The following is a 15,814-nucleotide window of genomic DNA, read 5'->3' as shown; positions in this document are numbered from 1 at the left end:
TTTTTTCCCCCCCCCCCCCCCTCTGATTGGATCCCTGGTCTTTATTTTTTTTGTCTATTATTTTATGCCTCTGCATTGTTTATTCTTCTTGGGTTTTCCCCGGGGAGATTCCACCTCTCACCGTTTCCACAGGACTAGGTTTGTGGTGGTAGTAAATTGGTAACATTATTTTCTGAATTTTTGTGTGGGTTGAATTATTTTGCAAATTATTTTAATGAGATCAAATGCCATAAAAATTCTTTTAATTATTTATGAATTATATGTTAATTTAATAATTCATTGATGAATTAATTTACACCTATTTGAGAATCCTTTATGCACGAGGAAACAATCGTGTCTCCTCATTACTTATTTTCATATGCATAAATAAATAAATATTTTCAAAATATTATAATTTTACTTGAATTATTATTTTAAATTTCATACTAAGTCAGTTTTTCTAAATATCATGAATATTAAATTTATAAATATATTATCTCAACTAGATGTGCATTCTCCTCCACAGTTCACTGGAGGTCTTTATATTGAGTCAAGATCATATTTCTTCTAGCATTGTCCAATTTAGCTTAGGACAACATCATTGTGCCCATTATTGACCGATTGTATGTGGATCAATATTTTTCTTATATCTATCTTCTTCTGGTGGCTGTGGAGAATCTGCTCCAAGATTCTAAATATTTGTCAATTATGCTTATCATGTCTAAATCGTATCACACATGCCAATATACAAAAAGTCAAATTTGGCAGAACTGTACCTCCTAAATTAACTCATTTCATATATTATCACGCTTTGAAGTTCACACAAGCATCTCACTTTCTCAATTCTAAGAATCCAAATTTTGCTGAAACTACCACGTGATAAGTGCATGTTTTGCTATTGGTTTTTTCAACTATACCATATTTTGCATTTTTTTCTAGAAGTTAATGGCAGCTGTATTTCACTATCTATTAGAATCATTTGGGATAGCAAAATATTAATTATTTATATTATATTATATTATATTATATATATATATACACACATATTAAATCATAATATGACATATTATATATATATATATATATATATATATATATATATATATATATATATATATATATATATATATATATATATATATATAATTATGATTATTTACATATCTAGATATATAGTGCTGTCATTTTAATGTTATGAACTACTTGCATGCATTACAATAAGTAATAACTACTTATGAACATTTTAGCACCGCATTGAAATAATTTTGTTTTTCTGAATACTATTCTCTTTTTTTGAGAAATAGGGAGGCAACGACCACCCAATTTTATTGAAAGCACAGAGTCTTACGTGAGCTATTTACAAATGAAAAAAAAAAAGTGTTAATCTTACTACTTTTGGTGAACAAAATAACAAAGATATAAGATATCAATACCAATACAAAAAACATAGAAGAAGAAAAGACATCCTAGATTTCTATTTGATGAAGAAAAGAGTTATCCCAATCTATCTATGGGATAGTGGTAGACCAGTGTCTCTAATCTTTTTCATAGTTGACCATGAATATGTAGCATCTTCGTTGGACACAAATGCTTTCCCAATACTAGTTCATTCAAAGCTACAAGTTCTTATGTACAAACGTTTCCTGTTGTACAAGCAAATGAGCACTTTTAAACCCCTAATTTTGAAATGTGGGACAAAAGAAAGAGTCCAAGTTAAGAAACATGGTCACAAGGAACAACGTGTCTCTCATACACGTTATAAGACATCAAAAGATACTAAAAAAGAAGAAGAAGAAGAGGAAAAAGAAAAAGAAGAAGAAGAAGATCAAGGAGACTCCAATTAGGTTAATTTTACTTCGAGGAGGCTCCAATCTAAAATCTGGGATCCAAATCAAAGATCTGTCACATCCAACGTGCTCCTTATGCGTCAACAATTGGGTCGTGGGAGCGGATAACGGTATCCGGCATCTGCGCGCGGCCACTTGACGTCACAGTGTATCCTACCACTCCACCGGAGTGGTCCTTGGCAAACGCCACTTATGTTAAATGTGGAAGCATTGCGTTTAGTTGAAGACTTTTTTTTTTGGTACATAGGTGAAGACTTGAGTGGAACGTCAGCAACGTGTGCTCTAGGTAATTAAAACATCTTCAGATAAGCAAAACCAAAGGTAAGCAAAATACGGCTGGTGGATTGGGGGCCCTTTCCTCTCCTAGATTCAAATAGCACTGCCACATTGAGACTATATTCACCTCGAATCAGTCTATAGCCCACCAAACTCTTATGGATAATTATATGGGCAGCAAGAACATGTTTGGTTATAGAAAGTTAGACTCTAAAATAGAATATGAGTGAACATGAGTAGCTGCAGCCGTTTGGTTGGAATAAGTTCCATTTTCATTCGGATTTCTAAGGTAGAATGAAAATGTTCTAATCCTCCAAAACTCAATCTATGTTCTTTCCTAATATTTAAAATTTATGATTCTAATTCAAATTTTAGTCACCAACCAATTATATTAGACAATATAGTTATTTTACTTTTTATTTCAATGCATTCGATTATCAATTCTAATGCTGATCACCAACCAAATATGCCCTAATTGTTCATCATTGGGGTAATTCAAAGTATCCTCTCATGATAATGTTTCCAGGATCTATCATCTTATCTCTAGCATGACGACATCCAGCTAATCATTGAATAGACATTGGTACTCTTCATCTAGACATGACCTAGAAGATTGCTTGATCTTTTGCACGGAAAGATTTGTGTCCGATCAGAAAAATGATAGTGAAAAGCAAGTTCACAACCAAAATTACAAGCTTACACTTGATTCAAGTAAATTATACATCACGCTAGACCTAGACTCGTCCTGAACCAGTTGCAATGGTCATAGTCTAAGAGTACTATGGCAAGCATTTGTCCAAAATACCAAAAACATGGTTCATGCATCTCATGCTAGATCTGGACCTTATAGCTGACTTGACACCTTTGTAGTCATTATGGTCGAAAACCAATATGGCATGCGTCCAAAAGACCAGGATCTGGACCCAGCACATCGCATGCTAGATCTAGACAAGACCGAACCCGAACCCACTTGCAATTACCATGGCCCGCATACGTTCATCCAAAGGACCAAGAACATTATTCCCACGTCTCATATTAATCTAAACCATCCCGATATGATATGCTTTGGATCATCACGGTTGAAGAGTGCTGTAACATGCATTTGTCCAAAAGACCAAGACCATGACTCCCATGTCTCAACATGGCCGAGTAGTACCATGGTATACATTCATTGAAAAATTAGAGCATGTTTCCCACATCTCATGCTTCATCTAAACTAAACCCGATCCAACCCGATTGCAATCACTGCAAGGAAAGTACTATGGCATGGATTCGTCCAAAAGATCAAAACCATGCCTTTTATGTTTCATGCTAAATCAAGACCTGATCTGATCTGATCCACTTATGATCATCGGAGCCAAACAGTACGACGAGCATTCTTTGAAAAGACCAAGATAATAATTCTCATCTTTCATGGTAGTTCTACACCAAAGCCAACCTAACCTACTTACAACCATTATAGTGAAGCATAATATGTCATGTATTCATCCTATTGTAGACCACCATCTCGGACTCGATCGATTGTGTCCCCAGCTTTTATCGAGGATTTAAGGAGTTCGGACCTCTGTGGATACAGAAACAAAACTTTTACCTTATGGGCAGTAGTTTGGACCCGACCACAACCGAGGTGCTTGAAGGTCGGTTATAACCGACTTGAGGAAGATCAATCATAAATGATAGTTGTCTTGATTGGAAAGGAGTCTACCACCTCCACGACTATGGAAAGTCTGTATAAGGAAAGAAATCACCAAGATCAAATTACACCGCAGATGAAAAGCTCATAGCTAGCTCCGCATTGTAAATGCAGGAGCGATCACAACTGGCTTGATCTACATACAATATTCGAGAGTCGATTAGTCCCCCGAACGTATACGACTTCAATTTTCCCTCTATAAATAGAGGAAAATGAAGATCCCAAGGTAAGCCCTTAAAAGTCTCTTTCTCCCTCCCTCTCCCTCTCTTTGTCCTGCATCTCCTAACTTAGATGTTAGAGGATCCCAATTGAAAAACACTTCGGCTAGGGCTTTTTGCATATTATGACCTGGCTCCTAGAGTTCATCTCCTCCGTGCGGCTTCTCCACTTCGATCAAAAGATCACCTCTGACCATTAGGCATGGGATTTGGCAGCAACACATCCATAACACTAAGATCTTGACTTCTACATCTCATGCTAGATCCAGACTTGGCCGAACCCTGACCCAACCTACTTGCAATCATCATAGCTTAGTGACATTGTAGTTATACATTATCTCGCATGTCTCGTATGAGATCTAAACCTAACCCAATCTACTTACAATCGCTGTGGCCGAAAAGTGGTATAGCAAGCATCCATCTAAAAGGCCAATCCATAATTCCCTTCTCTCATGTTAGACCAAGTCCTAGCTCAACCCACCCCATTCACAATCAGCTTGGATAAAGGGTGGCCAAGTGTGATAACCCGGCCCGATGGGCCAAAAGCCCACTTAAGAAAAAAAAAAAAAAAACAGGGAGGAAGACTCCCGATCGGAGTCTTCTCCTTCCCCGGTTCCGATCAGGAATCGGAGTCCTAGGACCGTTAAAAGATCATAGGACGAGCTCTATAAGAACCCTCTTCCTCTCCTCTAAGAGTAGACACATCAGTCACCGATGATCGTCGGAGTTCTTCTCCGATTTTTTCGATTGAAGCCGCGGCCCCCTCGACTCGTGCTCGCCGCGATTTCACACCGGTGGAGGTCATCGGAGGCTATGATAAGTCCCTCCTCCTCTTCCTCCCTTCTCTCCCTTCTTTCTCGTGCCGGTGGGCATGACTGTCGGTGACAGAAGTCATCGGATTTCATCGAAAAAGGGGACCCCTGTTCGGCCTCTCCCTTTTCCTGGTTTTTAAGGCGCCGACGGTCACGCCGATCGCCGGCTCTGGCCTCTCCGAACTCGGGGGAAGGTCGTCCCTTGCCGCCGACCACTGCCGGGCAAGGTACGTTCGTGAACAGTCGGTCTAAGGTACGGGGACCTCTAGGTCCCCTGTTTCGGCCAAAGAAGGCCACAGAAAAAAGAAAAGAAAAAGAAAAAGAAAGGAAAAGGAAAAAGAAAAAGAAAAAAGAAAAGGAAAAGAAAAAGAAAAAAGAAAAGAAAAGAAAAGAAAAATATATATTTATATAATAATGATAATAATAAATAATAATAATAATAATACACATGAAAGATGTTTCTCTCATCCCTCTCTAAAGTCTTTCTCTCTCTAGAATTGGACTCTTTCTCTCTCTAATTTCTCTATCTAAAAATTTTCTCTCTCTAAGAAACCCTATGAATCCCCTATTAGGCCATCTTCTCCACTCCTAGGGACCTATGACCTTAAATCAGTTTAGAGCCGAAGGAAGAGATTTATTGGACTGATCATCAAATCGGTCATTTCCTTATATTATGTAATTTTATTAAATATATGAAATAAAATTTATTGATGATTTAATATTTTAAATAGGACTGTCCGATTCTTTTAAGGAAGATTAAAAGGTCCAGGACGATCGAGGTAAGTAGATCTTATGCTCCTTATTTATTTTTTAAATGATCATGTTTTTATGCAAAGAATTGCTATTGATGAAATCATAATTTTTTCATAAAATAAGGATTGGCATAGGTGATATGAAAAAGCATGTTTTATTATGAGCATTGATTTCATGAATATGTCTTATGAAAATAGCATGATTATGAAGCATGAATTTCATTATTTTTCCATCTATGTATATGTATGCTTTAAGAAAAAAATATAATGATTTTAAAGGCTCTCAAATGGCTATGAATAAATCCCTTCGGGAAGGTCAATATCCTGAGCTAGCATCCACACGAAACATGGCTCTGCCAGCGGGTATAAAGTTGGCACATGAATTAAGAACTCTGTCGATTAAGAAATATGGCTCTGTCACTGTCACGGGTATAATAGTGACCTTAGCACGAATATCTGTGAGCAATATTTTGAAACATGACATGAATACATGATGAAAATGATTTACGATTCATAATTGTGAAATATACATGATTTATGCATGCATGATGAGCTGATAACTTATTTTATTATATGCTCTATGAAATGTTTATTTTTACAATAATTGTTATTTGCTAAATGATGCATTATCATAGAAAACTTATGCTTGATCCGGTAAGGAAGCGGAAGTCTACTTACTGAGCTGGTGTAGCTCATATTCTTTTTGTTGTCTTTTTCATGTACAGAGAAATAAGGTTAGGACTGATGGAAAGAGAATCCAGGTTTAGGGATCAGCAAAGCAAGCTTGAAAATTTTGCACTAGGAATTCAGTTTATGTTTATGGATTGTAGTCATTATGAATTTTTAAGGTTTGGATTATTTCATCTTTGGATTTAGATACTCTGAACCCGTTTTGATTTAATTAAATATTTGAATCGAACTTTATTATTACATTTATTTATTTATGATATATCTGTTATTATGTTAAAGAAGATGAATTTTGGTTTCGTGTTATTGTGGGTCCATCCTTCGATAGTATGATCGTATTATATTTCAGATTTGGGATGTGATACCAAGAGTTTATCTAAAAGACCGGACCATGACTCCCGCCACTTAAATTGCGTTTTCATGGTGACCAGGACCCTTGTTCAGGCGATGAAGACTGCCCGGAATATGGCAGCGTTTATCCGAGCGGTGCCATAACGTAGCAGGGGCCGAAACGGAGTAAAGTTGAGACGTGACTTCGGCTCATGGGTCGAGTTAATGGTGGGACCACTTGGATGGGGATGGTCAAAGAGTCAAGGCACTCGAAAGCAGCCGCCCACGCGAGTACTGTTGATGGCCAAGGGCTCAATAGTTGACGAAGGCCGATCCCTCCGCGTGTCCAACCAAAGGGCGAGTCAATAGCCAAGCAAGTCACGCAACGTGGTACCTTTCTTCACCATTTAATCCGCCGATATGGATTCCTTCTGAAGCACGGAAAGCCCACCAGATTCAAACAAGAGAAGACCCAGTTGGAGACCTCAGGTCATTAGCTCAAGGCTTAGTTATTGAGTTTTGAACTACAAACCAAATAAGTTGGTGGGTACGGTCATTTCGATTTTTATTTCAATTTTAATTTCATATTAATTTTGGCCGTGAATCAAATGCAACTTGAATACTAGGATTGGGATTGAATTTTAAAGGATCCAGGCATTCTACTTTCCCCCAAAAATTCAGATAGCAACAAGACTTCTTCCAACTAAAGAATGGGAGTCACTCATCCTCATGCCCATTTTGGAGTCAAACTCTTCCCAATTAAATATGCTCTTTGTTTTGTTGCATTCATAAAATTATAAAACCTTTATGTTACTATATTTTTTTGATAGAAAATGAGAGATTTCTCATCCAGAGTTTTATATCAAAAAAATATAAATATTAATTACAAAAGGAAAAGAGACTGAAATGCCTATCCTTTACAGAAGGGGCCATAACCAAAAAAAGGATACCGAGAGTCTCTCGGCTTCTAAAAACACTCAGGAAAAAAAAAGACCATGCCTAGGCTTGTGTATCGAATGACATGAGAAATGGGAACATTTGAACGCCTGTCTATGAGGAGAATGATATTCTTATATACGTTGTTGAGTATCAATAATTCTCCTTTCTCAAACAGCATTTCTATCATATATTATCTTTTTCCTTTTCAGGCTTCAACCAAGAACAGACAACATATTGGACAACTAAATCTTGCATCATTGCAGTAACTTGCAAAATTACGCATAAGTTGAATACATATACATGAATCATGCCAACCTTCCCACCAGAAAGTCCACTTGGTTGACTTTTAGGTTTTCGCATGCAGCCAAGTTTGCAAAATGCTTAACCATGATATTGAATAATAATATCCAGAGGATTATCTGGTTGACTTGGGGAAAGGGAAGACAACTTAGCAGTCCAACATTCACCTACTTTCGAATTGAACAATCCCAAAGATAGACCATGGAGAACAGTAAGCCCAGTTCATTCTTCATGAGACTTAACTGCAATATTTACAAAATTATCTACTACAATTGTTGGGTATAAAATACCCTCAACCGAAGTTCTTAACATGATTGACCCTCCCAAGACTCCTCCGACTTTCGACCGCAGAAGGTATCTCCCCGGACTTCTCCAACAGCCGGATTCCCACAGTGCTGACTGAATTCCTCCGATGGACGAACTCCCACTACACCACCCGAGCTCTTTCAACATGAGTTCCCCCAGTTATCTATTAAACCACCTTAAGCGCTCACTAAGCTCCACCGCCAGCCGACTTTCTACGACTATCAGCTGCTCCCCGAATCCCTTCCAGACTTCTTCCAGCCATGTTCAACCCCAATCCGAACTACCCCGGACTCCGCCAACGGCTGAACTTCTCCAACGGTAGATTCCTACAACTACCAGATTTCAGCCCGGGCTCCTACGGGAGCCGGATCTCGTCCCCGACCTCGACTGCGGAAAGGCTTCGCCCGGACTCCTACGGGAGCCGGGCTCCGTCCTCGACCCCGATTGCTGGTAAACTTCGTCCGGACTCCTACGGGAGCCGGACTTCGCCCCTGACTTTGATTGCAGGTAGACTTCGCCCGGGCTCCTACGGGAGCCAGATCTCGTCTCCAGCTCCAGCTGCGGGAAGACTCAACCCGGACTCCTACGGGAGCCGGGCTTCGTTCCCAATTCCGGTTGCACAAGGACTTCGTCCGGACTCCTACGGGAGCCGGGCTCCACCCACGACTTCGTTTACAGGTAAACTTCGTCCCGACTCCTAAGGGAGCCGGACTTCATCCCTGACTTTGACTGCAGGTAGACTCAGCCCGGACTCCTACGGGAGCCGGATCTTGTCTCCGACCTCGACTGCGGAAAGGCTTCGCCCGGACTCCTACGAGAGCTGGGCTCCGTTCTCGACCCCGATTGCTGGTAAACTTCGTCCGGACTCCAACGGGAGCCGAACTTCGCCCCTGACTTTGATTGCAGGTAGACTCAGCCCAGACTCCTACGGGAGCCGGATCTTGTCCTCGACCTCGATTGCAGAAAGGCTTCGCCCGGACTCCTACGGGAGCCGGGCTCCGTCCTCGAACCCCATTGCTGGTAAACTTCGTCCGGAATCTTACGGGAGCCGAACTTCGCCCCTGACTTTGATTGCAGGTAGACTTCGCCCGGGCTCCTACGGGAGCCAGATCTCATCTCCAGCTCCAGCTGCGGGAAGACTCAGCCCGGACTCCTACGGGAGTTGGGCCTCGTTCCCAATTCCGGCTGCACAAGGACTTCGCCCGGACTCCTATGGGAGCTGGGCTCCACCCACGACTTCGCTTACAGGTAAACTTCATCCGGACTCCTAAGGGAGCCGGACTTCATCCCTGACTTTGATTGCAGGTAGACTCAGCCCGGACTCCTACGGGATCCGGATCTCGTCCCCGACCTCGACTGCGGAAAGGCTTCGCCCGGACTCCTATGGGAGCCGGGCTCCGTCCTCGACCCCGATTGCTGGTAAACTTCGTCCGGACTCCTAAGGGAGCCAGACTTCATCCCTGACTTTGATTGCAGGTTGATTCAGCCCGGACTCCTACGGGAGCCGGATCTCGTCCCCGACCTCGACTGCGGAAAGGCTTCGCCCGAACTCCTATGGGAGCCGGGCTCCGTCCTCGACCCCGATTGCTGGTAAACTTCGTCCGGACTCCTACGGGAGTCGGACTTCGCCCCTGACTTTGATTGCAGGTAGACTTCGCCTGGGTTCCTACGGGAGCCAGATCTCATCTCCAGCTCCAGCTGCGGGAAGACTCAGCCCGGACTCCTACGGGAGCCGGGCCTCGTTCACAATTTTGGCTGCACAAGGACTTTGCCCGGACTCTTACGGGAGCCGGGCTCCACCCACGACTTCGCTTACAGGTAAACTTCGTCCGGACTCCTAAGGGAGCCAGACTTCATCCCTAACTTTGATTGCAGGTAGACTCAGCCTGGACTCCTACGGGAGCCGGATCTCGTCCCCAACCTCGACTGTGGAAAGGCTTCGCCCGGACTCCTACGGGAGCCGGGCTCCGTCCTCGACCCCGATTGCTGGTAAACTTCGTTCGGACTCCTAAGGGAGCCGAACTTCATCCCTGACTTTGATTGCAGGTTGACTCAGCCCATACTCCTACGAGAGCCGGATCTTATCCCTGACCTCGACTGCGGAAAGGCTTCACCCGGACTTCTACGGGAGTCGGGCTCCATCCTCGACCCCGATTGCTGGTAAACTTCGTCCGGACTCCTATGGGAGCCGGACTTCGCCCCTTACTTTGATTGCAGGTAGACTCAGCCCGGACTCCTACAGGAGCCGGATCTTGTCCCCGACCTCGACTGCGGAAAGGCTTCGCCCGGACTCCTATGGGAGCCGGGCTCCGTTCTCGACCCCGATTGCTGGTAAACTTCATCCGGACTCCTACGGGAGTCGGACTTCGCCCCTGACTTTGATTGCACGTAGACTTCGCCCAGGCTCCTACGGGAGCCAGATCTCGTCTCCAGCTCCAGCTGCGGGAAGACTCAGCCCGGACTCCTACGGGAGCCGGACATCGTTCCCAATTTTGGCTGCACAAGGACTTCGCCCGGACTCCTACGGGAGCCGGGCTCCACCCACAATTTCGCTTACAGGTAAACTTCATCCGGACTCCTAAGGGAGCCGGACTTCATCCCTGACTTTGATTGCAGGTAGACTTCGCCCGGGCTCCTACGGGAGCCAGATCTCGTCTCCAGCTCCAGCTGCGGGAAGACTCAGCCCGGACTCCTACGGGAGCCGGGCCTCGTTCCCAATTCTGGCTGCACAAGGACTTCGTCCGGACTCCTACGGGAGCCGGGCTCCACCCACGACTTCGCTTACAGGTAAACTTCGTCCGGACTCCTAAGGGAGCCGGACTTCATCCCTGACTTTGATTGCAGGTAGACTCAGCCCGGACTCCTACGGGAGCCGGATCTCGTCCCCGACCTCGACTACGAAAAGGCTTCGCCCGGACTCCTATGGGAGCCGAGCTCCGTCCTCGACCCCGATTGCTGGTAAACTTCATCCGGACTCCTAAGGGAGCCGGACTTCATCCCTGACTTTGATTGCAGGTTGACTCAGCCCGGACTCCTACGGAAGTCGGATCTCATCCCTGACCTCGACTGCGGAAAGGCTTCGCCCGGACTCCTACAGGAGCCGGGCTCCGTCCTCGACCCTGATTGCTGGTAAACTTCGTCCGGACTCCTACGGGAGCCGGACTTCGCCCCTGGCTTTGATTGCAGGTAAACTTCGTCCGGGCTCCTACGGTAGCCAGATCTCGTCTCCAGCTCCAGCTGCGGGAAGACTCAGCCCGGACTCCTACGGGAGCCGGGCCTCGTTCCCAATTTCGACTGCACAAGGACTTTGCCCGGACTCCTATGGGAGCCGGGCTCCACCCACGACTTCGCTTACAGGTAAACTTCGTCCGAACTCCTAAGGGAGCCGGACTCCATCCCTGACTTTGATTGCAGGTAGACTCAGCCCGGACTCCTACGAGAGCCGGATCTCATCCCTGACCTCGACTGCGGAAAGGCTTCGTCCGGACTCCTACGAGAATGGGGCTCCATCCTCGACCCCGATTGCTGGTAAATTTCGTCCGGACTCCTAAGGGAGCCAGACTTCACCCCTGACTTTGATTGCCGGTAGACTTCGCCTGAGCTCCTACGGGAGCCAGACCTCGTCTCCAGCTCCAGCTGCGGGAAGACTCCGTCCGGACTCCTGTGGGAGCCGGACCTCGTCCCCGACTTCAACTGAAGGAAGACTCCATCTGGACTCCCACGAGAGCCAGACTCCAAGCTCCTCTCAGACGGGTGGCTAGCCACCTCTCTCCGCCAGACACCCCAGTCGAACTCCGGCCGATAGGCCTGGACCCCTGGTAGGCCGCAGCAACAGCCACGACTCTGCTCCACCTCCTGCGACGGATTCCACGCGGCTCCATCACTCTCCGGCAGGCCATAATAATGGTCATGATCCTGCTCCACTTCCTGGGATGGATACCGCACGATTCTTCCATTCTCTGACAAGTCGCGACAACGGACGCCGCTCCGCTCCCCGTGGCAGACTCCACGTGGCACGCCCCGGTGATAGCCACGGGTCCACTCCACTACTCTTTGTAACAAACTTCTCCTGACTCTGGGTGGCCCACTGCCAGACGGTTACAGACATCGCTATCAGTTTGTTGCCCCCTCCATCTATAAAAGGGGGACCCCAGATACGTTATTCTCTAAGCTCTCACTTTTACCTAGAAACTCTGCTAAAATTTTCGTTCGAGCACTTCATTCTTGTTGAGACAGAGAACTGACTTGAGCATCGAAGGGTCTTGCCGGAGCAACCCCACCTCCAGTTTAGACTTCTTTTGCAGGTCCCGACGGCGATCGCGACCCCCGCAACTCCAGCTTCTCCGGCGCAGGCGAATTTTTGCACCAATAGGATTGGCGCTAGAGGAAGGGACTGAACCTTCGCAATACCCTTGTTCTTGAAGGAGCGCTCAACGGGACTGCCCCCGGGCATCTTTTCTGGCATCCTCTCTTCCTCCCCCCACTCGGTCTTTGCCCGATGCCTCCCCGCAAGGCGTCCACGCGACGATCCACGACCTCCGTGGCCAGATCTCAGGCTCCGACCTCACCTCCAGTTTTCCAGCCTCCTCCTCCTCCTTCGGCAACGGTGGTCGGCGCAGAGCAATTTGATCTGCTGGCATAGCAGGTCAGAGGCCTCACTGAAGCTGTGCAGGCCATGCAGCAGCAGCAGCCGCAGGCATCAGTGCGCCTAGAAAGAGTGTCACCGGAACACCAGAATCCGGCGATGAGGCGGGCCACTTGGGCCAGCCGCCCCGTCTTTCCTGGGGAGACAAACCCGAGGGTGGAGAGCCCTCAGTCGGATCACGACTCCACCCCTGGAAGATCTCTACCCCCATTCTGTCAGAGGACCCTCGAGACCCATAGTCGAGAGGATTTCCTGGATCGGAGGCTCCAGGAGATGAACCGGTGGATCGAAGAACTCCGCCACGCTCCCCCCGCTTATGGTGAAGATATTTGAACTGACCCTCCCTTTTCTCAAATGATCATGCAGGAACCGATCCCGCCAAACTTCAAACTCCCCCAGTTCGAAAGCTACAACGGGACTTCGGATCCGGTTGATCATCTGGAGGCCTTCCGGATGATGATGCTGCTTCATGGCGCACCTGACGCCATTCTATGCCGAGCCTTCCCATCCACCTTGAAGGGAGCGGCGAGAAACTGGTACTCGGTGCTGAAGCCGGGTACCATCTTTTCTTTCGATCAGATGAGCCACCAATTTGTGGCCCATCTTGTCAGCAGCCGGCACCTCCGGAAGGGTTCGGAGTCCCTCATCAATATCAAGTAGAGGGAGGAGGAGTCCATTCGAGCCTACATCAACCGTTTCAATGTCGCAGCGCTGGAGGTCCGAAATTTGGACCAATCGGTAGCAATGGCCGCTCTGAAGGGCGGCCTTAAGAAGAATGACCTTTTGTTCTCCCTGGAGAAGAAGTGCCCCAGGGATTTTGCTGATCTGTTGGCTCAGGCCGAAGGGTACGTCCGAGCGGAAGAAGCCTTCAAAATGAAGGATGAGGAGACTGCGAGAGAGCGGCAGGCGGGAGACTAAAGTAAGCCTGCAGTCGAAAAAGGGCCGAGAGAAGCTCGGCCACGTTCTCGAACTCCTCCCGGGCACAAGCGTGTCCATACTCCTCCTCGGGTACATGGGCAGAGAAGTCCGGACCGTAGAGTTCGACGAGGTTCTCCATCGGGAAGATTTCGCAACTACGCCCCCCTCAATGCCTCGAAGACCCAGGTACTGATGGAGGTCAGGGAGCAGCTCCCTAGGCCAGAGAGGATGTGCATACACCCCGGGAAGCACAACCCCAACAAGTTCTGTCTCTACCATCACGACCACGGCCATGACACGGAGGAATGCATCCAGCTCTGAGACGAGATCGAGGAGCTCATCCGGCGAGGTCGACTCGATAGGTTCATTCGACGCCGGCCTGAGGGTAGAGAAGATCGGCCAAGGGCCCTGCCGCAACCTAAACCGCCAAGGAGGGAGGAGCAGCCCGGAGATCGGCCTCCAATCGGGACCATCGACTCCATCACCGGAGGGCCTCAAGGAGGAGCAGACCTTCCACGACCATGGGACTCGAGAAACCTGTAAATGTACTACTCACGACTTTGCTTTGAATCAAAATTTCTTTCGACTTTGTATGTCTTTCCCTTTTGGCAGGGACTTGTTACGATTGGGGATAACCCCTTCAAACAATTAAAACAAGGTCATGTTAAGAACAGGAGGAGAACCTATTTCTAACATGAGCAAAATGAAAGTCCGATTATTTTAAGATCGGATCGGGAGAGAGGCCCATATGACGGCCCTTGAGTGCCCCCATGGTCATGTTAGGAACAGGAGGAGAACCTCGTCCTAACATAAGCAAAATGAAAGCCCGATTATTTTAAGATCGGATCGGAGGAGAGGCCCATATAACGGCCCTTAAGTGCCCCCATGGTCATGTTAGAAACAGGAAGAGAACCTCATCCTAACATGAGCAAAATGAAAGTCCGATTATTTTAAGATCAGATCGGGGAGAGGCCATATAACGGCCCTTGGATGCCCCCTGGGCCATGTTGGGGACGGGAAGAGAACCTCGCCCTAACATAGGCAAAGTCAAAGGCCCGGTTCTTTTAGACCGGATGGGGAGAGAGGCCCTACAACGCCCTTACGCGCCCCCACAGCCATGTTAGGGACAGGAGGAGAAACTCACCCTAACATGAGCAAAGTCAAAGGCCCGGTTCTTTTAGACCGGATGGGGGGAGAGGCCCTACAACGCCCTTACGTGCCCCCACAGCCATGTTAGGGACAGGAGGAGAACCTCGCCCTAACATGAGCAAAGTCAAAGGCCCGATTCTTTTAGACCGGATAGGGGGAGAGGCCCTACAATGTCCTTATGCGCCCCCACAGCTATGTTAGGGACAGGAGGAGGATCTCGCCCTAACGTGAGAAAAGTCAAAGGCCCGGTTCTTTTAGACCGGATGGGGGGAGGGCCCTACAATGCCTTATGCGCCCCCACAGCCATGTTAGGGACAGGAGGAGGACCTTGCCCTAACGTGAGCAAAATCGAAGACCCGGTTCTTTTAGACCGGATGGGGGGAGAGGCCCTATAACGCCCTAATGTGTCCCCACAGCCATGTTAGGAACAGGAGAAAACCTCATCCTGACATAAGCAAAGTCGAAGACCCGATTCTTTTAGACCGGATGGGGGGAGAGGCCCTCACAACGACCTTTATGTGCCCCCACAGCCCCGTCGGGAACAGAAGGAGAACCTCATTCTAACCTGAGCTGAGATCGACTACGTCAAGGACAGAAGGAGGATCTCGTCCTGACAATGACAAAAACCTGGTCACCCAACATGATCGGATAAAGGAAAAAGTCTCCTCAATGGCTCCTCCACACCTCTACGCGACCCCACGAAAAGCAAGGGGAGGACCCTCACTCGGAAAGAGGAGAAAAATTAAGAAGGAAAGCGATGAATTACACCGGCAACAGACGAAAAACAAACCACACCAAAGACCTAGGGAATATCATCTCAACAAAGACTGGAAGTTCCTACCAAACATCCCCGGCCTCTAAGAAGGTTCTCGACACAGGTCAAGAAAATAACGACCCCTTCGAGGTAATACGGAGTTCGGACCACCGAGCTCGAGCCTACGGCCATGGACGACAAGAAAAGCA

Source organism: Elaeis guineensis, chromosome 1, assembly GCF_000442705.2.
Source record: "Elaeis guineensis isolate ETL-2024a chromosome 1, EG11, whole genome shotgun sequence".
Taxonomy (NCBI): Eukaryota; Viridiplantae; Streptophyta; class Magnoliopsida; order Arecales; family Arecaceae; genus Elaeis; species Elaeis guineensis.
This window is presented reverse-complemented; position numbering follows the sequence as displayed.